Raw genomic sequence first — 23528 nt, forward strand, 5'->3', positions numbered from 1 at the left:
TGCATTTTTACAACAAGATAAACAAAAACATATATCAACAAGCTATAAATCTGTTATATATTAGGCTTTTACCTGATAACTCTCCACAAGAAACTGTATAATTTTATCTTTTAATACAAAATCTTATTCCCTTATCGCTAGGTATGAATAAAAAGGTTTTGTTTCTTGTAGCTCTCCTTAGTGAGCAGCCACTAAATAAAGTCTTATAGCTTCCCAATCCTTTCCCTTTTAACCATATTTTTCTTGTTTATTAATGCTGTTAATCTGTCTAGATCAGGGGTAGGCAACCTGCGGCCCGCGGGCCGGATGCGGCCCAGCAAGGCCTTGGGACCAGCCCCAGCCCGGTCCTGCCTCCGATTGCCGCTGGAGCCTTTGGCCTCTCGCGTGAGGGTGTGGGGCCTTTGGCCTATCAGGCGGAGGCAGGCAAGGGGGGGCAATTGTCTATAGAAGCCTCAGAAACATGCATTTATATTAACATTTTTTTAAAAAATCAGCAATTATTTACATGTCCTCAATATTTTTTTTTTTAAAAAAAGTGTCCTCCATTTGAAAAATTTGTCCTACATTTGTCCCGGTTTATTTATTTATTTAATTTTTTAAAAAATTATTTAATTATTTATTTTTTGGCTCCGGCCCCCCAGTTGTCTGAGGGACAGCAACCTGTCCCCCAGCTCAAAAAGGTTGCCTACCCCTGGTCTAGATCTTTCAATTCCTGTTTTTCGTTTTGCCAAGTCTCTATTTGTGGGGTTATTATAGGTAATTTCCAGTTCTTTGCTATTATCCTTCTGGCAGCCGATATTAAGTATAATAATATTTCCCAATATTTCCTTTCTTCCTCTGGGTCTAGTAATGAGGTCTTGCTTAACAGATATAGTTCTGGTCCAAACTCAAAATCAATTTTTAATATTAACTTTATTTCCAAATGAATCTTCACCCAAAATGACTTTATATATGTGCATTGCCACCACCTATGCAAATATGTACCCATTTCTTTTTGGCATTTCCAACACCAGTTATCCTTTAATTTATAATTGAGTTTGATATCATCTATTTACAATTTTAAAATAATTTTCTTTTTTTTTTGTGCAACAGTAATTTTTTTTGTTTTTAATCTAGCTTTTCCCCATTTTTCCAAGTCTAAATTGTATCCCAATTCTTGTGCCCATTTTGTCATAGAATCTTTAATTTCCACTTCTTCTAGGGATCTTTTCAGTAAGATGTTATATATTTTACATAATTTTTTTTCATCTTCTTTCATTAATATTCATTATATTCTTTCTCAAAACCAAATAAACTCTCATCCTTTGTAAATCTGGCTTGGTAGAACTATTGTGACAAGGTCTATCATGCACATGATGAATTGGGCACAAGGCCATGAAGATTCATGTTGCCAATCTCTTCCTTTTAGTTGGTTTCAAGGTGCTACAAGATTGCTTTGCATACTGTTGGGCAAGCTTTGATTGTGAATTCCTGCATGGCAGGGGTTGGACTTGATGGCCCTTGTGGTCCCTTCCAACCCTACGATTCTATGATTCCTTCTTTAAGTTGAATATAATTCAACCAATTCATATGGCCTATTTTAGTTATGATTTCTTCCTTTAACCTTAATATAACATTTCCTTCATTATCATGAGTTAATATGTCTCTGTACCTTATCCATTTCTTATCTTTTCCCCATTGGCCTAAAAAAGCATCCTGTGGGGAAACCCAAAGTGGAAGTCCAATGTAAAACATTTGTTCACAATTAGCCAGTTTTCCTCAATAGATGTTCATTAAAGACTTTGTCACGTTTGTTCCCATCATACCAGACGTATGCAAAAAAGCTATTGCCTTTGAGATCCAGTTTGACTCGAATATTTTCAATATAATATACAATATAATAAATAAATATTATTTAGGGCATGGCTGGGATACTGAGGATGGATTCGGATACTGACTATCCCAACACATATAGTCTATTTAGCCACAAAATAATTATGGTGCATTTAGCCACTTCTTGCCAAATTTCAGAGGCAAATGTCATTTTTAAAAAACAGTTCTGGGGAGCACTCTGGACTTGAGGGCCACTGGGCCCTCCCCCAATTTAGATCCAGAGATGCTCTCCTATATCCCCAACATTTCACAGACAGGAAAAGCAATGCACATGTGCACAAGCAACACCAGAAGGTGGAGAGGGTGGCCAAAGTTGTTTATGAGGAAGATCACACAACCTAGGAAGGGCACAGCAATTTGCTTTTGGCTCAGTCTCGCAGCAAGGGAATACACTTGCTACTTCTCTCCTCTCCTCTCCCCCCTTTTTAGTTGATGGGGTGCAAACTCCTTGGAAGTCATTTTGCAGCAACTGAAATGAGTTGAGGAGAAGGGGGAAAGTGGGAGGAGGAGAGAGAAACAGGGACATTTTTGAAAGCCCCTGAAAAAGTGGGGTGACAGAGGATTACCAGGAGTTTTACTGCCAAACTGGGACAATATGTTCTCCACTTGCTTTCATGAGCTGGCCCAACAATGACACAAATGAAACTAATAGTCAGGATGGCAACTCACCAAAGAGTTGTATTTCGACAGCCTCTTTCTCTTGGAGCCCAACTCCCTCTGCTTGGCTTCTCTGTTGGCCATTAGGTGGGAAGGGGGGGTCATGGTGGCCCTGCACTTGGGTCTCTTCCAGCAAAATATGCCCCAAAGCTGTGTAGAAGGAGACCGATATGAAGTTCCTGAGAAAAGAGACTAGATTTAGGCTTGATTTGTCAAGAAACCCTGCATCACTCAAAGACACAGAGAACAGCATGCTGCTAGTAAGATACGCAGGTGACATATGCCTCCTTTGGGCCGATGTAGAGGTGAGCATCCCCTTCCTCCCTCTTCACCAAACAAAGCCCCCTGGACCTAGCATAGATTCACTGCAGCTCCCTTACACAACAGATACTCCATGTTAAAACATTTTTGACGTTGCTATGTTGTGCAGCATGTGAGGCAACACATTAACGTATGGTGCCAGATTCTCCACCTTGACTGTAGTCAGTAGCTTGTGAGCTGAAGAAACACCTGTCGCTTTCTCACTGAGCAAAGAGACCTTGTAATCTTCTCTCAGATGAGGCTTTTATTCATATAAGAAGTTCCACTGTGTACAACACAATATACATCGACACCCTCCACCATCCACACCAGTGACAACCCACTCTGAGGCACACACTGTCTGACTCTTCCTCAGAGACAGTTGAGAATGACAGTTGACAGTTGCATCAACATTCCAATGATGCTCTGTTTAAATGCTGACACATCTAACTGCCACTAGAGCTGTATATGACTTCCACAACAGCTCCACCTAGTGGCCACATGCATGTCATTTCCTCAGACCTGTTCACCATGGTCCTGACACTCCATGCCTTGTGAGAGTGGAGGGGGGTCAGGGGATGGGGAATTGGAGAGGACCCTGGCTATGTCCCTGTAGCTAGATGTGAAATGAGCGCATCATCTGCTGAAACCTCCTGACCTCCCCAGTGGCCCTCAGAGGAGAATGCCTTCCTTTGGCTTCTGGCTAGAGAAACACAGCTGGAGGCTTCTCCAATGCCTCGCACCCAACACTCTCATCAGGCATGGAATGAACATGGAGCATGGCTTCCACAATTCCCATTTTTCATTTTGTATTCCTTCTGATTTCACATCTATTTTAAACCTCTCCCTCATTTGATGATAAAGATACCAGTGACAATCTAGGCCAGATTCTTTAGGTTCTTCTTGTCTTTTGATCTCTAGTTTTCCTTGCGATTCTTTCAGGACATCCTTGTATCTTAACCATTTAGTTTTCTGGATACCTTTCCTCCCGAAAAGAGCCTCATGCGGCAAACACCATAAAGGTATTTTTGTACATATTCTACACTTGTTTTTCCCCCAGATCTTCAATAGAGCTTTTCTTACTAAATGATTTGTGCTTTCTTTATGAACTTTCTCTTTACCGTAAATTAGGTATCCATGCCACCCAAATCTTAAATGTTTACCCTCCAGACATAACAATTGTTCATTCTCTAACAAAACCCGTTCTCTAATCGAAACTAAACAACAAGCAGCATCATAAAGTTTTAAGTTTGGTAAACCCAGCCCTCCTCTACTTTTGTCATCACAAAGTATTTTTGTTATGATCCTGGCTCTTTTTTTTATTCCAAATTAATTTTGAGATTTCCTTTTGCCATGGATTCAAGGGTTTTTCATTCTGGATGAAGGGTATCGCTTGGAACAGAAACAGTATTTCAGGAAGGAAACTCATTTGGATCAGTGATATTGTTCCTAATAGCGATAAGTGTAATTTCCCCCATTTTTCTAGGTCTTTTCTGATTTCCTTCCATGTTTCTCATAGTTATTCTGAAATGGATATGAGTTTTTTATTTGTTAAATTTATTCCTGGATATTTAACTTTCTTTCCCACTTTAAATCCACTAATTTCTTCCAGGATTTGCTCTTCCTTTTCCCCATATTTTTTGTTATTAATGTTGTTTTGTCTCTGTTTACTTTTAGTCCTGAAACATATTCCAATTCCACTATTACATCCATCAATTGTCTTGTGCTCTTTTCTGGGTTCTCTAGGGAATACAAATGTCGTCTGAGAAGACTCTCAGTTTAAACTCAGTTGTTTTTAATTTTTATTCCATTGATCTTATTGTCTAATCTTATCCTATTATTCAGTGCTTCTAGGATCAGAATGAAGAAAAAGGGTGATAGTGGGAAAGCTTGCCTTGTACCTTTAGAAACCTTAAATTCCTCTGGTTTTTATAGTTAACAATTAGTCTTTGATCTTTGTACATTGCCTTTATCCATCTTAAGAAGCTCCTATTTCCATTTTTCAAGTGTCACAAATAACATATCCCATCCTATGTTATTGAAGGCCTTTTCTAAAAAGATAAGTGTTTTTTCGTTGTGCCTTTGAAAATATTCAATTATATTTCAGACGTTTTGTATATTACCACTGACTTGTCCTTATGAATCCAGTGTTTAAGAACTTTTTTGAGTCTATGGGCCAAAATCATAGAAAATAATTTAAAATCCATATTTAATAAGGAAATTAGCCTATAGCTCTTTACCTCAGTTGCATCTCTATCTTGTTTTAACAGCAAAGTTAAATTAGCTTGTTTCCATGTTTCAGGATAATGGTTTTCTTTGATGGCATTTTCTTTGATGGCATTTACAGGAAGAAATACCTTTAAAGCCTTTGATCTTTTTGCTCAATATGACATGTAAACTGAAAAAGGAAGTAGCTAAAAGATTTCCCAGACTAATTTTGTAGATGGTCCCTCACAGTATTGGAAAAACATCCAAATTCCTAAAATAGAGGAGTGGATAATTAAACTAAGAGAAGCAAAGGGATTGGACATTTTAACCGCAATCATGAGGGATAAACCAGTTGAGAAAACTAAAGAGGACTGGTCATGCTTTGATTTATTTTGTAATACTAATTATTAATTTACAATCCCAGATATCATATGGAAAGTCTACATGAACATTAGAGGTTTAACATGTATTGATACCTTGTAGGAATTTAAGTAAATTAAATAAAAGGGTCATCTTAGCTTAACTGGGAAGTAACTTAATAGTACATTTCTGACAGTTTTGTATATCAGGATGTTATTTATTGCATGTTGTATGTGTATGTTATAGGTATTTGTACTTTTTCGTTGTTGTAGCTGTATTTGTTATGCAAATGTCTTGGTACGTTTTTTTAATTTTTGTTTGTAAAGGATTGTTTATAAATAAATTACAAAAGAAAAAAAAAAGTGGTTTCCAACCGGATTAATTCTGTAGTTCAGATACAGCCTCAGTCGGTTATAAAGGATAGAAGAACCCAAGTCGATTTTTATCCTGTTAAGAATGGTTTTGCTTTTTTTAAAATAAAAGCAGTTTGCTTTTCTGTCTAATCCTTATTTTTGTTGTTCTTGTTTGTTTCTATGTTTGTTTGTTTCATTCTTGGTAATATGAGTTATTCTGGTCTGTCTCCTTCCTTCTTCCCTGAAAATCTCTTAATAAGGAAACTGGGGAGGCTTTTAAAACCTCCCAAAGGAGCCACTTTTGGCCTTTTTTGGGGGACAAGCCTCCTCTTAGAAGCCAAACCCTGATGTTTGTGAAGAAGAAGAATAAGGCTTGTATTAAAACTATGCTCCCCATTTCTGATCCCTTTTAAAACCCATGTTCCCCAGAAGGAGCAGAGCTTTGTAACAAGAAAACCCTCTCAGAAAGACACAAAAGACCCACAAAGAGACAGACTTCCTTCCTTTTGGCCCAAGGAGCCTGGCTTCCTTCTGACTCTGGAGCCTCAGGAGAGAAAGAGAGGCCTCTGTTCAACTGAGGCTCAGAGAAGGTTCCAGAACATTGTTCCCCACAATCACAAGCAGCACAAAATGGCCGCCAGAACACAAAATGGCCGCCTCTGCCTCAGCACTTGGCAGTTTGAGGCCTTCATTGAACCCAAAATGGAGGATGAAAGGGCCCCAAAGTCAGAAGGGACCCCAAACAGCATTTCCAAACCTTAACAACACCTAAAATCTTTCCTGATGCTATAATATAGAGACTCACTGAGACATTCTTTATAAATACGTCTTTCCATGTCTTTATAAATAAATAAAATACACTGGTACCCCGGGATACGAAAGGACCGGGTTACGAAATATTCGGGATACGAAAAACGCGGCTTGTAAAAAGCTGTCCCGGGTTACGAAAGATTCTTCGGGTTACGCAATCCTTTTCGGCGCGAAATTCAAAAGATGCAAACTGCAGCGATAGGCTTTCCAGGGATTTAAAGGGCTAACGGCTAACCCAGGGGGCTGGGTTAGGATTAGCTTTTTGAATTTCGTTAGCAGCAGTGATTGGCTTGCGAAATCAAGCCAATCAATTGCATTGGCTAACGAAATTGGGGGGGGGTGGCTTGCCTTGAGAAATAAAAGCCGGCTTCCATCGATCTGCTCCTTTGTCTGGCCCTGTGGACTGTGTGAGGAAGAGTTGATATTTTGAGCTCTGACTCTTGGGTTCACTTGCGGTTCGGACTTTGCCTGGCTTTGGACTTTTGCTGCCTTTGCCAGGTGTATCTTCGGATCAAGACCGGCCATCAGGAATTTCTCTACAGGTAGGTTGATGGATTTTTACCTTCTTCTTGTGGGGTGGGGTGGGGTGAGACAGTGTGACCATGCTTTTGCTCTGGGGTGCTGGGGTGCTGTTTTTTTTTTTAAATTTTTTTAATTTTTTTTTAATTTTTATTTTTTTTATTTTTATTTTTTTGGTGTTTTCAAAGTGTGGATTGTGGGTTTTGCTACACTACTGGCATGTTCAGATTTGTGGATGATGGGCTAGAGCTGCTGGGTTGCATTTTTGGGGTTTTTTTGCTGTTTGGGTAACATGCTCTGATGTGTGGATGATGGGTTAGAGCTGCTGGGTTGCTTTTTTGGGGGTTTTTTGCTGTTAGTGTGGCATGCTCTGATGTGTGGATGATGGGTTAGAGCTGCTGGGTTGCTTTTTTGGGGGTTTTTTGCTGTTAGTGTGGCATGCTCTGATGTGTGGATGATGGGTTAGAGCTGCTGGGTTGCTTTTTTGGGGGTTTTTTGCTGTTAGTGTGGCATGCTCTGATGTGTGGATGATGGGTTAGAGCTGCTGGGTTGCTTTTTTGGGGGTTTTTTGCTGTTAGTGTGGCATGCTCTGATGTGTGGATGATGGGTTAGAGCTGCTGGGTTGCTTTTTTGGGGGTTTTTTGCTGTTTGGGTAACATGCTCTCATGTGTGGATGATGGGTTAGAGCTGCTGGGTTGCTTTTTTGGGGTTTTTTTGCTGTTTGGGTAACATGCTCTCATGTGTGGATGATGGGTTAGAGCTGCTGGGTTGCTTTTTTGGGGGTTTTTTGCTGTTTGGGTAACATGCTCTCATGTGTGGATGATGGGTTAGAGCTGCTGGGTTGCATTTTTGGGGGTTTTTTGCTGTTTGGGTAACATGCTCTGATGTGTGGATGATGGGTTAGAGCTGCTGGGTTGCTTTTTTGGGGGTTTTTTGCTGTTTGGGTAACATGCTCTGATGTGTGGATGATGGGTTAGAGCTGCTGGGTTGCTTTTTTGGGGGTTTTTTGCTGTTTGGGTAACATGCTCTGATGTGTGGATGATGGGTTAGAGCTGCTGGGTTGCTTTTTTGGGGGGTTTTTGCTGTTTGGGTAACATGCTCTGATGTGTGGATGATGGGTTAGAGCTGCTGGGTTGCTTTTTTGGGGGTTTTTTGCTGTTAGTGTGGCATGCTCTGATGTGTGGATGATGGGTTAGAGCTGCTGGGTTGCTTTTTTGGGGGTTTTTTGCTGTTTGGGTAACATGCTCTGATGTGTGGATGATGGGTTAGAGCTGCTGGGTTGCTTTTTTGGGGGTTTTTTGCTGTTAGTGTGGCATGCTCTGATGTGTGGATGATGGGTTAGAGCTGCTGGGTTGCTTTTTTGGGGGTTTTTTGCTGTTTGGGTAACATGCTCTCATGTGTGGATGATGGGTTAGAGCTGCTGGGTTGCTTTTTTGGGGGTTTTTTGCTGTTAGTGTGGCATGCTCTGATGTGTGGATGATGGGTTAGAGCTGCTGGGTTGCTTTTTTGGGGGTTTTTTGCTGTTTGGGTAACATGCTCTCATGTGTGGATGATGGGTTAGAGCTGCTGGGTTGCTTTTTTGGGGGTTTTTTGCTGTTTGGGTAACATGCTCTGATGTGTGGATGATGGGTTAGAGCTGCTGGGTTGCTTTTTTGGGGGTTTTTTGCTGTTTGGGTAACATGCTCTCATGTGTGGATGATGGGTTAGAGCTGCTGGGTTGCTTTTTTGGGGGTTTTTTGCTGTTAGTGTGGCATGCTCTGATGTGTGGATGATGGGTTAGAGCTGCTGGGTTGCTTTTTTGGGGGTTTTTTGCTGTTTGGGTAACATGCTCTGATGTGTGGATGATGGGTTAGAGCTGCTGGGTTGCTTTTTTGGGGGTTTTTTGCTGTTAGTGTGGCATGCTCTGATGTGTGGATGATGGGTTAGAGCTGCTGGGTTGCTTTTTTGGGGGTTTTTTGCTGTTTGGGTAACATGCTCTCATGTGTGGATGATGGGTTAGAGCTGCTGGGTTGCTTTTTTGGGGGTTTTTTGCTGTTAGTGTGGCATGCTCTGATGTGTGGATGATGGGTTAGAGCTGCTGGGTTGCTTTTTTGGGGTTTTTTTGCTGTTTGGGTAACATGCTCTGATGTGTGGATGATGGGTTAGAGCTGCTGGGTTGCTTTTTTGGGGGGTTTTTGCTGTTTGGGTAACATGCTCTCATGTGTGGATGATGGGCTTCATTTGCTGCTTTGATTTCTTCATGGCTGTGCTGTTTTCAAAGTGTGGTGTGAGACTTTTAACACTTTGGCTATGGTCACATGTGGCCAGAGACTCTCACCATAGGGTTGCATTTTCAGATTTTGGGTTTCTGGCCTATGGGCTTGTGTTCTTGTGTGCTTTGGCCATGGCTGTGATGATTTGAGATTGTGGGGTGGGACTTTTGCAAGTTTGGGCCAGAGAGTGTGACCATGGGGGTGGGGGTGGTTTCCAATTGTGGCTTTTGCTCAGTGCCTGTGCCTTTTGTCCTTTTTAGGCTTGAGCTACTGTACAGTATGGCTCCCAAGCCAAGCGGTGAGAAGAAGAAGAGGGCTCCCTTGTCCTTGGAGGACAAGAAGGACATCATTGCCAAGCACGAGAGGGGCGTGCGCTTGGTGGACATTGCCAAGGAGTATGGACGCAACCCATCGACGATTGGCACTGTCCTCAAGCAGAAGGAGGCCATCAGAGCTGTTGTGGCTCCAGCGAAAGGCGTGACGACCATCGCCAAGCAGAGGACACCGAAGCATGAGGAGATGGAGCGCCTGCTTCTCCTCTGGATCAAGGAAAAGGAGCGAGTCGGGGACACTGTGACCACCTCGGTCATCTGCGAGAAGGCCACCGCCATCTACGAAGACCTGGCCAGCAAGGAGGCAGGCGAAGGAACTTCTTCGCAGGAGGAGCCAGCCACCCCGGACTTCAAAGCATCACGTGGCTGGTTCGACAGGTTCAAGAGGAGGACCGGGATCCACTCTGTCGTCCGTCACGGCGAGGCGTCCAGCGCAGACCACCAGGCCGCTGAAGCATTCGTCGTCGCGTTCAAGGCCATGGTGGAGGAGGAAGGCTACGTCCCGCAGCAAGTCTTCAACTGCGACGAGACGGGCCTCTTCTGGAAGAAGATGCCTCGCCGCACCTACATCACCCAGGAGGAGAGGAGACAGCCAGGCCACAAGCCAATGAAGGACCGCTTCACACTTGCGTTGTGTGCCAATGCCAGCGGGGACTGTAAGGTCAAGCCCCTGTTGGTGTACCACTCCGAGAATCCCAGGGCGTTCAAGGCACACAACATCCAGAAGGACAGGTTGCCAGTGATGTGGCGCTCCAATGGCCGCGCATGGGTGACACGCCTCCTTTTCGTCGAGTGGATCAACAGTGTCTTCGCCCCGACAGTGAAGCGGTACCTGGAGGAAGAAGATTTGCCCCTGAAGTGCCTCCTCCTCTTGGACAATGCTCCTGCGCACCCGCATGGCCTGGAGAAGGACATCCTCGCGGAGTTCTCCTTCATCAAGGTCCAGTTTCTGCCACCCAACACGACCTCCCTCTTGCAACCCATGGACCAGCAGGTGATCGCCAACTTCAAGAAGCTGTACACCAAGCACCTCTTCAAGCGTTGCTTCGATGTGACCGAGAGCACACAGCTGACCCTTCGTGAGTTCTGGAAGCAGCATTTTGACATCGTGGTGTGCTTAAAGATGGTGGACTTGGCCTGGCAGGCGATCACCAGGCGCAACCTGATTGCTGCGTGGAGGAAGCTGTGGCCTGATGCTTCTTCCTTGGAAGGGTCACAGTCCGAGGGTGCTGAGCCAGGTGAAGAGGAAGAGGTGCACGAGATCGTCTCCATCGCGAGGTCCCTGGGACTCGACGTGGACAACGAGGACGTGGAGGAACTCATCGAGGAGCACAACGAGGACCTGACAACAGAGGACCTGAAGGCCTTGGCGGCGATGCAACACTCGGCCGTGGATGAAGACGTGCTCCATTTCGACAGGGGCCAGGAGGAGGAGGCTGCGGGGGCATCTCTGCCAACGGCAGAAATTAAAGACATTTTGCGGCAATTCCACAATGTGGCTTCCTTTGTGGAGAAGCACCACCCTGAGCAGGTGCTCACCAGCCATGCCATTGCCCATTTTGATAATGTCTGCCTTAGCCATTTTAAGAACCTGCTTAAGGGCCGGCAAAAGCAGACATCCTTGGACCAGTTCTTCCCTAGAGCGGGAGAACCGTCTTCCAAGAAGGCAAAAGGTGACCCTTAAAAAAAAGGTGACCCTTAAAAAAAACACCAAATTCTTTTTAAAAAAATGGTTAACTTTGTTAAATTGGTGGCATTGGCTAAATTGGCTGAATTGGTTAAATTGCTTGAATTGGCTAAATTGGCTGAATTGGTTAAATTGCTTGAATTGGCTAAATTGGCTGAAGTGGTGAAATTGCTTGAATTGGCTGAAGTGGTTAAATTGCTTGAATTGGTTTAAATTTGGCTTTTTGGGCTGCCCCTCTCCTCCTCCTCCTCCTCCTGCCTCACTCCGAGATGCCAGGACCAGATGCCAAGACCAGCAAAGATAAGAAAAACACTTTTGTACTGTATGGTCATGGGTGTGATGATTTGAGAGTGTGGGATGTGAGGTTTGCATGTTTGGCCTTGATTTGATGTGGGCCAGAGAGTGTGACCATGGGGTGGCATGTTCAGATTTGGGGTTTCTGGCCTTTGGGTTTGGGTTCTGGGGTGGTATGGTCATGGGTGTGATGATTTGAGAGTGTGGGATGTGAGGTTTGCATGTTTGGCCTTGATTTGATGTGGGCCAGAGAGTGTGACCATGGGGTGGCATGTTCAGATTTGGGTTTTCTGGCCTTTGAGTTTGGGTTCTGGGGTGGTTTGGTCATGGCTGTGATGTTTTCAAAGTGTGAGATGTGTTTGGCCTTGATTTGATGTGGGCCAGAGAGTGTGACCATGGGGTTCCTTTTTTAGATTTGTGGTTGCTTTGGTCATGGCTGTGATGATTTCAGAGCAGCTCCTCCTCCTCCTTCCCCTGCCTCACTCTGAGATGCCAAGACCAGCAACACTTTTTTTCTTTATCCTTTAGAATGGGCCTTACCATGGGGATGCATGTTCAGATTTGGGTTTTCTGGCCTTTGGGTTTGAGTTCTGGGGTGGTTTGGTCATGGCTGTGATGTTTTCAAAGTGTGGGCATCGATTTTTGCAAGTTTGGCCTTGATTTGATGTGGGCCAGAGAGTGTGACCATGGGGTGGCATGTTCAGATTTGGGGTTTCTGGCCTTTGAGTTTGGGTTCTGGGGTGGCATGGTCATGGGTGTGATGATTTGAGAGTGTGGGATGTGAGGTTTGCATGTTTGGCCTTGATTTGATGTGGGCCAGAGAGTGTGACCTTGGGGTGGCATGTTCAGATTTGGGGTTTCTGGCCTTTGGGTTTGGGTTCTGGGGTGGTATGGTCATGGGTGTGATGATTTGAGAGTGTGGGATGTGAGGTTTGCATGTTTGGCCTTGATTTGATGTGGGCCAGAGAGTGTGACCTTGGGGTGGCATGTTCAGATTTGGGGTTTCTGGCCTTTGGGTTTGGGTTCTGGGGTGGTTTGGTCATGGCTGTGATGTTTTCAAAGTGTGGGCATCGATTTTTGCAAGTTTGGCCTTGATTTGATGTGGGCCAGAGAGTGTGACCATGGGGTGGCATGTTCAGATTTGGGGTTTCTGGCCTTTGAGTTTGGGTTCTGGGGTGGCATGGTCATGGGTGTGATGATTTCAAAGTGTGAGATGTGAGGTTTGCATGTTTGGCCTTGATTTGATGTGGGCCAGAGAGTGTGACCATGGGGTGGCATGTTCAGATTTGGGGTTTCTGGCCTTTGAGTTTGGGTTCTGGGGTGGCATGGTCATGGGTGTGATGATTTGAGAGTGTGGGATGTGAGGTTTGCATGTTTGGCCTTGATTTGATGTGGGCCAGAGAGTGTGACCATGGGGTGGCATGTTCAGATTTGGGGTTTCTGGCCTTTGAGTTTGGGTTCTGGGGTGGCATGGTCATGGGTGTGATGATTTCAAAGTGTGAGATGTGAGGTTTGCATGTTTGGCCCTGATTTGATGTGGGCCAGAGAGTGTGACCATGGGGTGGCATGTTCAGATTTGGGGTTTCTGGCCTTTGAGTTTGGGTTCTGGGGTGGTTTGGTCATGGCTGTGATGTTTTCAAAGTGTGAGATGTGTTTGGCCTTGATTTGATGTGGGCCAGAGAGTGTGACCATGGGGTTCCTTTTTTAGATTTGTGGTTGCTTTGGTCATGGCTGTGATGATTTGAGAGCAGCTCCTCCTCCTCCTTCCCCTGCCTCACTCTGAGATGCCAAGACCAGCAACACTTTTTTTCTTTATCCTTTAGAATGGGCCTTACCATGGGGATGCATGTTCAGATTTGGGTTTTCTGGCCTTTGGGTTTGAGTTCTGGGGTGGTTTGGTCATGGCTGTGATGTTTTCAAAGTGTGGGCATCGATTTTTGCAAGTTTGGCCTTGATTTGATGTGGGCCAGAGAGTGTGACCATGGGGTGGCATGTTCAGATTTGGGGTTTCTGGCCTTTGAGTTTGGGTTCTGGGGTGGCATGGTCATGGGTGTGATGATTTGAGAGTGTGGGATGTGAGGTTTGCATGTTTGGCCTTGATTTGATGTGGGCCAGAGAGTGTGACCATGGGGTGGCATGTTCAGATTTGGGGTTTCTGGCCTTTGAGTTTGGGTTCTGGGGTGGCATGGTCATGGGTGTGATGATTTCAAAGTGTGAGATGTGAGGTTTGCAAGTTTGGCCTTGATTTGATGTGGGCCAGAGAGTGTGACCATGGGGTGGCATGTTCAGATTTGGGGTTTCTGGCCTTTGAGTTTGGGTTCTGGGGTGGCATGGTCATGGGTGTGATGATTTGAGAGTGTGGGATGTGAGGTTTGCATGTTTGGCCTTGATTTGATGTGGGCCAGAGAGTGTGACCATGGGGTGGCATGTTCAGATTTGGGGTTTCTGGCCTTTGAGTTTGGGTTCTGGGGTGGCATGGTCATGGGTGTGATGATTTCAAAGTGTGAGATGTGAGGTTTGCATGTTTGGCCCTGATTTGATGTGGGCCAGAGAGTGTGACCATGGGGTGGCATGTTCAGATTTGGGGTTTCTGGCCTTTGAGTTTGGGTTCTGGGGTGGTTTGGTCATGGCTGTGATGTTTTCAAAGTGTGGGCATCGATTTTTGCATGTTTGGCCTTGCTTTGATGTGGGCCAGACAGTGTGACTTTGGGGTGGCATGTTCAGATTTTGGGTTTCTGGCCTATGGGCTTGAGTTCTTGTGTGCTTTGGCCATGGCTGTGATGATTTGAGAGTGTGGGGTGGGACTTTTGCAAGTTTGGGCCAGAGAGTGTGACCATGGGGTTGCTTTTTTAGATTTGGGGTGCTTTGGTCATGGGTGTGATGATTTGAGAGCTCATCCTCCTCCTCCTGCCTCACTCTGAGATGCCAGAACCATCAAAGAGAGAAAAAAACTTTTTTTCTTTGTCCTTTAGAAAGTTTAGAATGGACCTGTCAGTCATTGTTAAGATCATTAGAAAGTTTAGAATGGACCTGTCAGTCATTGTTAAGATCCTTAGAAAGTTTAGAATGGACCTGCCAGTCATTGTTAAGCTCTTTAGTGCCTCAGGCAACTTTGTATTACATTGTATTGTAGGGTACTTAGCTTAATAGGCCTCTATTGTGACTTTGTTTTGACTTGCAGGTTCAGTCTGAGGTCATGGAACGCATTAGTTATTTTCAATGGGAAAAGCGCTTCGGGTTACGAAATTTTCGGCTTACGAAAGGAATAGCGGAACGAATTAATTTCGTAACCCGGGGTACCAGTGTAATACTAATGCTGCTACTAATAATAGTAATAATAAGTTACAACCAGGAGATTTCTCCCTGTGGCTTCTCCCCCAGAGGCCTCTGCGTATGCTCAGGAGCCCTTTCTTCTTCTTTTCCTTCTTCTTCCTCTACAGAATCCTCCAGAGGTCTCTCTGCTCCTCCTCTTCCTCCTCAGGACCTTCCTCTAAGCACTCCTCCTCTTCCTCCTCCTCCTCAGGCCCTTCCTCTAAGCCTTCCTCCTCCTCCTCTTCCTCCTCCTCCTCCTCCTCAGGTCCTTCTTCTACGCCTTCCTCCTTTTCCTCATCCTCTTCCTTAGGCCCTTCCTGTAAGCCCTTCCTCTTCCTCCTCTTCCTCTATGCCTTCCTGCTTCTCCTCCTCCACCTCAGGACCTTCCTCTAAGCCTTCCTCCTCCTCCTCCTCTTCCTCTAAGCCTTCCTCCTCCTCCTCCTCTTCATCCTCCTCCTCCTCCTCAGGCCCTTCCTCTAAGCCTTCCTCCTCCTCCTCTTCCTCTAAGCCTTCCTCCTCCTCCTCTTCCTCTAAGCCTTCCTCCTCCTCCAGCCCTTCCTCTAAGCCTTCCTCCTCCTCCTCCTCCACCTCCACCTCAGGACCTTCCTCTAAGCCTTCCTCCTCCTTTTCCTCCCAGACTTTGGGGGGGACAATTGTGTGCCTTCAATTCCTTCCTGGGGATCCTAAGGCAATACTGTCACAGGAGTCTCTTTGTAGGTTTTGTCAAAGGGTGTTTACCATTGCCATAGTTTGAGGCTGAGAGAGTGTGCCTTGGGGGCTGGGGGTGTGCTGCGTGCCTTGAACTCGTGTCTAGTGACCCTATTCCCAGGTTTCCTTGCCTTCAGGTTTGCCTTCCACTTTGCCCTTTGTCTTCCTCTGAGGCTGAGAGAGTGTCTGCTGCCCAAGGTTCCCTGCAGTGGGTTTCATGGCCCAGAATGAATGCCATTTCCATCACGTAGATGTGTGTGTGTGTGTGTGTGTTTGTGTGTGTTGTATGCCTTCCAACTGGCCATTGGTCTTCCTCTGAGGCTGAGACAGTGTGACTTACCCAAGGTCACCCATTTTATATAATTGGACGAGCACCCACGGATTTTGCTATCCAAACCAAATCCCAAAGGATACCAAGGGCCCATTGTTTTTCCATCTTTTTTTGCAAACAGCAAAGTAGATCTTGCCTGATCTTTTCATGTTCAAGAGCAGTGCTGGGCAAATGCTAAGAGCTGCCTTGTGAGGTTAGGAAGTGGGTCCTGGAAAACAGTCATCTTCCTCTGGACCCCCAGACTCAGAAAGACATGGGCCCCCCATTCAATGAGACCCCTTTCTTTGAGGCTGCCCTAGGTCCAGGAGGGTCTCTCAGGAGAGATTGGGAAAGTCAGCCTTTGAGACATTCTGGTCCTTAAAGGTTAATATCTCCAGGCTTTGCTGAGAGGGCAATATTTGGGATTTGGGCAGATCCAGGCTGCAGGGCTCTCTCAGATCTGGTTCAAAAACACTGCAGAAATTATGATGATGATGATGATGATGATGATGATGATGATGATGATGATGAATCTTCCCTTCAAACCCACAGAGCCTTGTGGACGCTCAAATAGTAACAGAGGTCAAAAACACATTGCAGAAATAATCCAGTTTGCAGAAATAAACCACTTTAACTGCCCTAGTTCAGTGCTTGGGAATCATGGGAATTTTAGTTTATTATGGCATCTGAGTTGTATGACAGAGAAGACTAAATATCTCACAAAACTACAGTTCCCAGAATTCCCTAGCATTCAGCCAGACAAATAAAGCAGCCATGAACTTGGGCCATTGTTAGGGGTTGGCTTGGAGCCTGAATAGGGTTCTAGAAGGCTGGTGGGTTTGGTCATTGGCTGCTTAGGAAGAAGGGCTCCGTCTGGGTTTCCTTGGCAGGAAAGGAAAGGAAAGGTGGGTGCCTCAAGATGCCGATGGGAGACCCCTAAATTTGGTTCTTTTGTGAGAATGCTGACTGAGGGGGAAGAGAAGGGTGATGGATTTGGTCCCCAGGGAGGTCCCAGGGCAGGCCACACAACATTCGCAAACTCCCAAGTCAAATCCTGGTTTCCCTTCTTTTGCCCAGGACTGAAACCTGGACCAGAAAGGATCAGGTTTTATTTGCTTTCTTCTCCTGTAACAGGTGTTTTTCCTTGCCCTTTTTACACGTGGCAGTAAAGATACGATACAGCAGGGCCTGGCATTGAGCTTCCAGTTTTCATGCATGATCTTCAGACAGGAGATGAGGCTGCCTCTTCTCCATTTTGGAGGGAGCCCAATTCCAGGAAAGAGGAAAGGTCAGAGGTGATGTGAGAGCAGTAGCTTATTATAATTTGCGAGGCTTAGTTCATTGGTTTCTTCTACTAGAAAAATTGCAGGGGTCTATGGATTGGTTTAGTTTCTTGCTTTCTCTCAGTTGTGGTGGTACAAGGACTCACTACTATACTCTGCATTCACCATCTGGCTAGAAAGAAGGAGGCCAAATTAAATGCATTTATCCTTAGTTTTTTGTGGATTTTTGGGGCTATGTGGCCATGTTCTAGAAGAGTTTCTTCCTGACATTTCGTTAGCATCTGTGGCTGCCATCTCTGATGCTGGCCAAACATCAGAAGAAACTCTTCTAGAACGTGGCCACATAGCCTGAAAAACCCACAAAAAGCTATGGAAGCCGGCCATGAAAGTCTTCGATTTCACGCTTTTTATCCTGTCTCTCCAAGCAAGTGAGAAAGAATAATTCTCTCATTTCCCCTTGATCTGGGAACAGACCTTTAAAAATTTCTCTCTTCATTTCTACACAGGAAAGTATATTGAGTAGATTGGAATGACAAACTGTGAACAACTGTGGTTTGTAATTTATGCATTAGGCTGAATGAGATCACTAGAGGCCCTGCCCCAGGTCCTAGGTTTTAGCTCACAAACCTCAGGACCTGAATTCACAACCCTATAAAAGAGATGGAGGGACACCAGAAAGTAGGCAACCAAAGTCCTATGCATATTATCCAATTGTACCAGTTTGGTGCCATGTTAACGGTTGTGGATCCACCCTAGAGAAACCTGGGAATGGGGTGCTTAGAACTGGATGCTTGGTAGAGAGCCCCAGTGCAGTCCTTCATGAAAGTAGGTATATAATTCTAAGTACAGTACTTCATGAAATAAGAAATCCCAGCATTCTGTGGGACAGAGTCCTGGAAGTTTCATGGTGTCAAAGTGCTAGGTTTGGGCAATGGAGATACAACCCAGGTGCCAAAAATGACCCCTAGCAATTCTGGACAGACTCATTCAGTCTCTGTCTCTATTGGTGGAGGGCGATTTACACCAAGAAACCCATGGATCTTCAAGGGATCTCCAGTTTATTTAGTTTATTTATATACATCCATCCTTTCTCCCAATATAGGGACTCAGGGTGGCTAACAGCAAACTTAATACAGTACAAATTCAAAACAATGCAAAGGCATTAAAATTATAACTATTTTTTAATAAAATTAAATCATTTTTACAGTTGGACCTTGAAAATTGTAAATTGCATCAGAAACCACATACAAACCTTGACCTCTGAATTGCAGTTCAAACCTTATTTCTTGTTTTGCTTAGGATCCAGCCCTTGAGGCATCAGCATTTCCAGAAAGGAGAGAAAGTGGAAGTGCGAAATACTTTTCGTTTGGAGGAAGTGTCTATCCAGATTCTGTCCTGTAAAACTATTAGAGCCCCTTTGATGCTGTCTTTGATTCAGAACATATGATTTTAAGGCATCTTACACTTCTATCTCCATCCAATAAACCTTTGAATTCTCTGAAGCATTCTGTTTTCCTGGCTGCCCATCATAAGAGTATGAAACATAGCACCAGTCATGGAGATTCAGTCTATTTCTTAGTAAAGATACAGAGCGAGAGCCCCAGGATCCCCACACCTGGCATAAGACCTGGCCCAGTTCATTGCAGATATTTGACGTACTTGATGTTAGAGTTAGACTGGGAGGTTTTGGGAGTCCCTGTTCCTCCCAAAGTAACTTTCCCAAGAGCAGTCTAGGTCTCCCTTCCAAAGACCAGCAGTGGATGGAGAAGGAGGCCTTGGGAAGCAGAGGAGAGTTTGGCCTCTCCCTTGAAGGTTTCCATCTCTCTAGGAAACGAAGGAGCCTGGGAGGGAGACTGAGGACTAGGGCATGCTGGGAAAAGCTTCAGGGGAGCTTATGAGAGCTAATGTGGGACTTTGCTTTCTCCCCCCGGTTACCGTCCTGCTCTCTTTTGACAGGCTTGAAGACAACACAAGGTAAGGTGGAAAAGACTGCAAAAGCCATCTTCCCTGTACGTTCCATGCTCACCTCCATGGCACCTTAGGAATAAGCAATCTCCACTGAGGGCAGCACAGTTGAAAAATGATATCCAAAATGGGGAGTGGTCTTTGAGATCCTGATGGTCCTCTGAGAGGAAAATGCCAGCCCCTGAAACCAATCCTGGCCAGCTTTTGGGAAAGTACCCTCAAGGTTTGGTCCAAGCGGCTCTCAGCCCCTCGCAGACTGTCCCTTCCCTGAGTCTTGCTCTCCTGGAGGCTCAGAGGAGATTCTGGGGGGCCTGGGCACCTCCTCTTCTTAGGGACCATGAGCCCCAAGTTCAGCTGACAAACAGCCATTCGCCCATGAGGAGCCTGTTCCCCGCTCTGTCCTGGCACATGCCTTAGGAAACCTCTTCCATGGGAATTTGGGAGCTCCTAATCTTAGTGGAAATGGGAACCTCTGGAAGGCTCCTATTCTTCCCAACCGGGAAACAAGGTATAGTTGTGAATCTCTTCAAAGGAAAAGAGGGGTTGTTGTTGTTGTTGTAATAACAGGGCTCCAGTCAATGGAGGTCTTCTTCAGGCAGTAAAGGGAGGTTTATGCAAACACAGAATGACATCACTGCTACGGAAGGCTCTCTTGACCAATCAGAGAGCAAGATAAAGGTTCTTCTGGAAGCTTCCGTGAGAAGGAGATATAAGGCCTGAGAGACCAAGAGACAGTTGGGGGAATTGTGTCGGTTGGAGATCGAGAGAGAGAGTTAAAGAGCGGATCTTGGAAGTTAGTCTCAGAATTGGACGCTTAGGTTTATTTATTTTTTAGTAGCTTGTATGAATTGAACATTATATACTTACAAATATTGTACCTGCAAGATTCTTAATATCTTGTATAAGTGATATTTTGCTTATATTTTGTTATTTATAATACATATCTCCTTAGAGTATCTACTACTCGACGCTCCTTTTACACGTGTTTTGGCTTGGTTGAGGATTGTCAGAAACAAGTCTAACAAAGTCTTCATCAACAAAGTCAAATTTCAGAACAGGAGTCTAAACTAAAAACTTTATTGAAAGAAAGAGATTGCATAGAAGGCACCGTTCGTGGCGTTATAGTCAGATCTAACTAACAATAAAGATTTGACGTTTTATATCCCCAATTAACATCCCACCCCACAACAAGACCTATTGGGTATTTTATTCCTGCTAGAAATATAATTGACAAGTTAATTACCTCATCATCCAAAATCTCCCCCCCCCCCCACAAAAAAAAATATGTTGTTTTGAGAACCATTGAATGGTCAGCAAGTTCCCACCAAACCTCCCCACAACAGTGAGATAATTCCCATCTGCTCCCACCATTTTGCGACCTTAATTTAAACCAAAGTACCAATAAACCCAGTCAAGCAATCTGGCCAAATAATATATATTAAAATTAACTCAAACCAACCCTTTCCCCTTCTCAGCTTTCCCATCAGGGGTGGGGGGCGAGGAGGGGGCATGTGGGCGAGTGAGGCTTGGCTGCTTGCTATGGGTCCCATTCCTTTCCCTCCACATTATGTTCACTCCAGGAATCAATCCTTCCGCTATCCAGCTCCACAAACTCAATGAATTAACCTTCCCACCATCCAGTTCCACAAACTTCACTCAACCCCTTTTTCCAAATATATAACAACACTACCATTTTCTATAAACTATATAATTACATTCAGTTCGGATTCTTCCATATTTCTCCAACAACAAACATGGAAGAATCCAATCATACATCAACATTTACGGAAGAATCCAAATTTCCCATCCTGGTTCTGACAACTGGTTCAACTGGTTCAAGCAATTGGTGTGAACCAGCTCAAGTCCTTGTTTTCCAACATTTTAAGGAGTTCCATTTAGCAACTGTGACTAATATCTATGATAGGAAGGAAAGGGGACACTGAGACTACTTTAGCTCTCATCTATTTTCCTAGATGACCTTTGCTTAGCTCCATAGTAGATCCCAGCCGTCCCTCCTCTCTTAATGCTGATATGACTCTTCTCTGGCTTTGCCCTTCTTTATAGAAGAAAGTGAGACTCATCAGAGAATCAAAACTGAGGAGAAATCAAACAAATGTGTGCAATGCTTTGCTTTTATACCTTTAGAGGTATCCACTAGAGAGAAAGTGTAGAAATGTGAGCAGTTGAAAGTACATTTTTGATTGTTTATACGTTTATTATTTGATAAGACTTAATTAAAAAATTTAAATAGTAAATTTTTTTTGGAGAGGCAGCCTTCATACATTTTGTTGTACAGCTGTCACTCCTTTCTTGCGGACTTAGTATCCGCAGCCTCACTCCTTGCGGGAGGGACAGGCGACCATTAATAAAACGGCGTGCTCCTGCATACGCCTCCCCTCCCGGTGCCATGGGTGTGCAGCCCATTATTTTCTATGGGACTCGGATATGTGAGAGTCATTACTTTCGCGAGGGGTCCGGAATGGATCCCTGCGAATTGGGAGGGGCTACTGTATTTTGTAAAGCTCTATTATAATCTTCATTTATGCTACTTCTGCTACAAAGTTCTTGGTCTGAAAGTATCTTGTCCTTACGGAAACATTCAATAAACCTCTGCCCTATTTTGAGCATCCTGTATTCTTCATTGAGTATAGAAAATCTGAAGGACAATGTCAATTACGGAAGCATCAGTTTTAGCATAAATGAGGCGTTGCTAGACTTCAACTGGTTGTGACTAGGAGAAAGGATGCTGAAGATGAATTTCTGTCTCCTTTCTAGCCCTATATTGACACACACAACATGCACTGACTCCCGAGTCAAACTCTGATTTCCCTCCCTGTCCCCAGGATCTAAACCTGGGCTAGAAAGGATCAGGTTTTATTTGGGATGTTCTCCTGTAACCTGTGTTTTTCCTTGTCCTTTTTACATGGAGCAGTAGGGGGGCTGTACATCAGGGCTTGGCATTGAGCTTCCAGTTTTCAGGGATCATTTTCAGGAAGGTGACGATTGTGCCTCTTTTCCATTTTGGGGGGTGGGAGGGGGAGGGCAACTCCAGTCAAGAGAAAAGGGCTCTGCACTAATATCCAGCTCATATGGAAGAGCAGTAGCTTATTCGTTCTGGTAGTCAAGTTCTACTGTCCCAGCCCAGGATTTCCTCTGCCCCATCTCGGATTCGCCCCTTTTCACTTGCTATCCCTCACTCCTGGAACCTTCCCCCCCCCCCGAACAAGAGCCATCACTTCTTTAACCAGCTTCAAAACGGAGTTAAAGACCATCCTCTTCAGAGAAGCGTTCCCAGGCATTGCATAATTCTCGCTTGCCCTCCTGGATGAAGATTAACCATCCATTATGAAGCCAAGCCCTCCCTCCAGTCCATCTGCTTTGGTCCAGGCCTTGGAGGAACTGCTGGACCTCATCCCCTTCCCCATCACTACTCCCTTCTCCTTTTGTGTGGTGTCTTTTTAGATTGTAAGCCTGAGGGCAGGGAACTGTCTAATTAAAAAGACTGTATGTACAGCACTGTGTAAATTTACAGCGCTTTATAAATAAAGGTTAATAATAATAATAATAATAATAATAATAATAATAATAATATGTGTGGGGGGGTGCCTAATCCGGAAACTGTGGGCCTTTAAGCCTAGTTCCGAGGTTGCAGAGGGGTGTCAGTATCCCCAGAAGGGGCTTTGGGGTCCCTCCATCTCCCTCCTCTTGGCTTTGGCCTAGATTTGGGTCTTCCCCCAGACACAGCCCCATCCCCCCCCCAGAGAAAACGCCACCCCTCCTGAATAATGTTGTTTCCAATGCTATTGAAGTACCTGGGCCCCAAGGCCATGCCTCTCTCCAAAGAAACCCCTGCCCTCTTTTCTCATAACCCCCCAAGTAACTGGGCCCCAAGGAATCCCCCAAGGAGGGGGCAGGGAAGGGAGAGGAGGCTGGCAGAGCCCCTGCCTTTCTTTGGGGTGAGGAGATCAGGGTTCCCTTCCTTCTTAGAACCCCCCAACTCCCCCCCTCCAGAAGACCCTGCAGCCAAATCTTTGAACGAACAAGGGTTCTCCCCACTTCCCTCCCTCAGAGCAGGCTGTGAGGGCGGCAGGTTCAGGGGCTGAGACTGTGCATGCACATTTCCCACCAAAGGCCCCTCCTGAGCAGGCGCAGGGAATGCAAGGACCATGCTGCCGCTGCTCTGATCAGAACTCTGATCTTAGCTCCCGCAGCCCTCTTCCGCCGTTCTCCTGCGGCCGTGATCCACTCTCCATCCAAGCTTCATCAGACTTCCCGGAGAATACTTCTAAGGTAGTATTCCCTAGTG

General features: G+C 45.0%; 1 protein-coding gene across 1 annotated transcript in view; it reads right to left on the minus strand.

The window, feature by feature from the left end:
• The window catches only part of LOC149287748 (uncharacterized), a 792175-nt gene that overhangs the window by 474940 nt on the left and 293707 nt on the right, over window positions 1-23528 (minus strand). The gene's annotated exons all lie outside the window — the stretch shown is intronic.

The sequence above is a fragment of the Sceloporus occidentalis genome, unplaced genomic scaffold, assembly GCF_023333645.1.
Source record: "Sceloporus occidentalis isolate IW3139 unplaced genomic scaffold, rSceOcc1.0.p SCAF_57, whole genome shotgun sequence".
Taxonomy (NCBI): domain Eukaryota; kingdom Metazoa; phylum Chordata; class Lepidosauria; order Squamata; family Phrynosomatidae; genus Sceloporus; species Sceloporus occidentalis.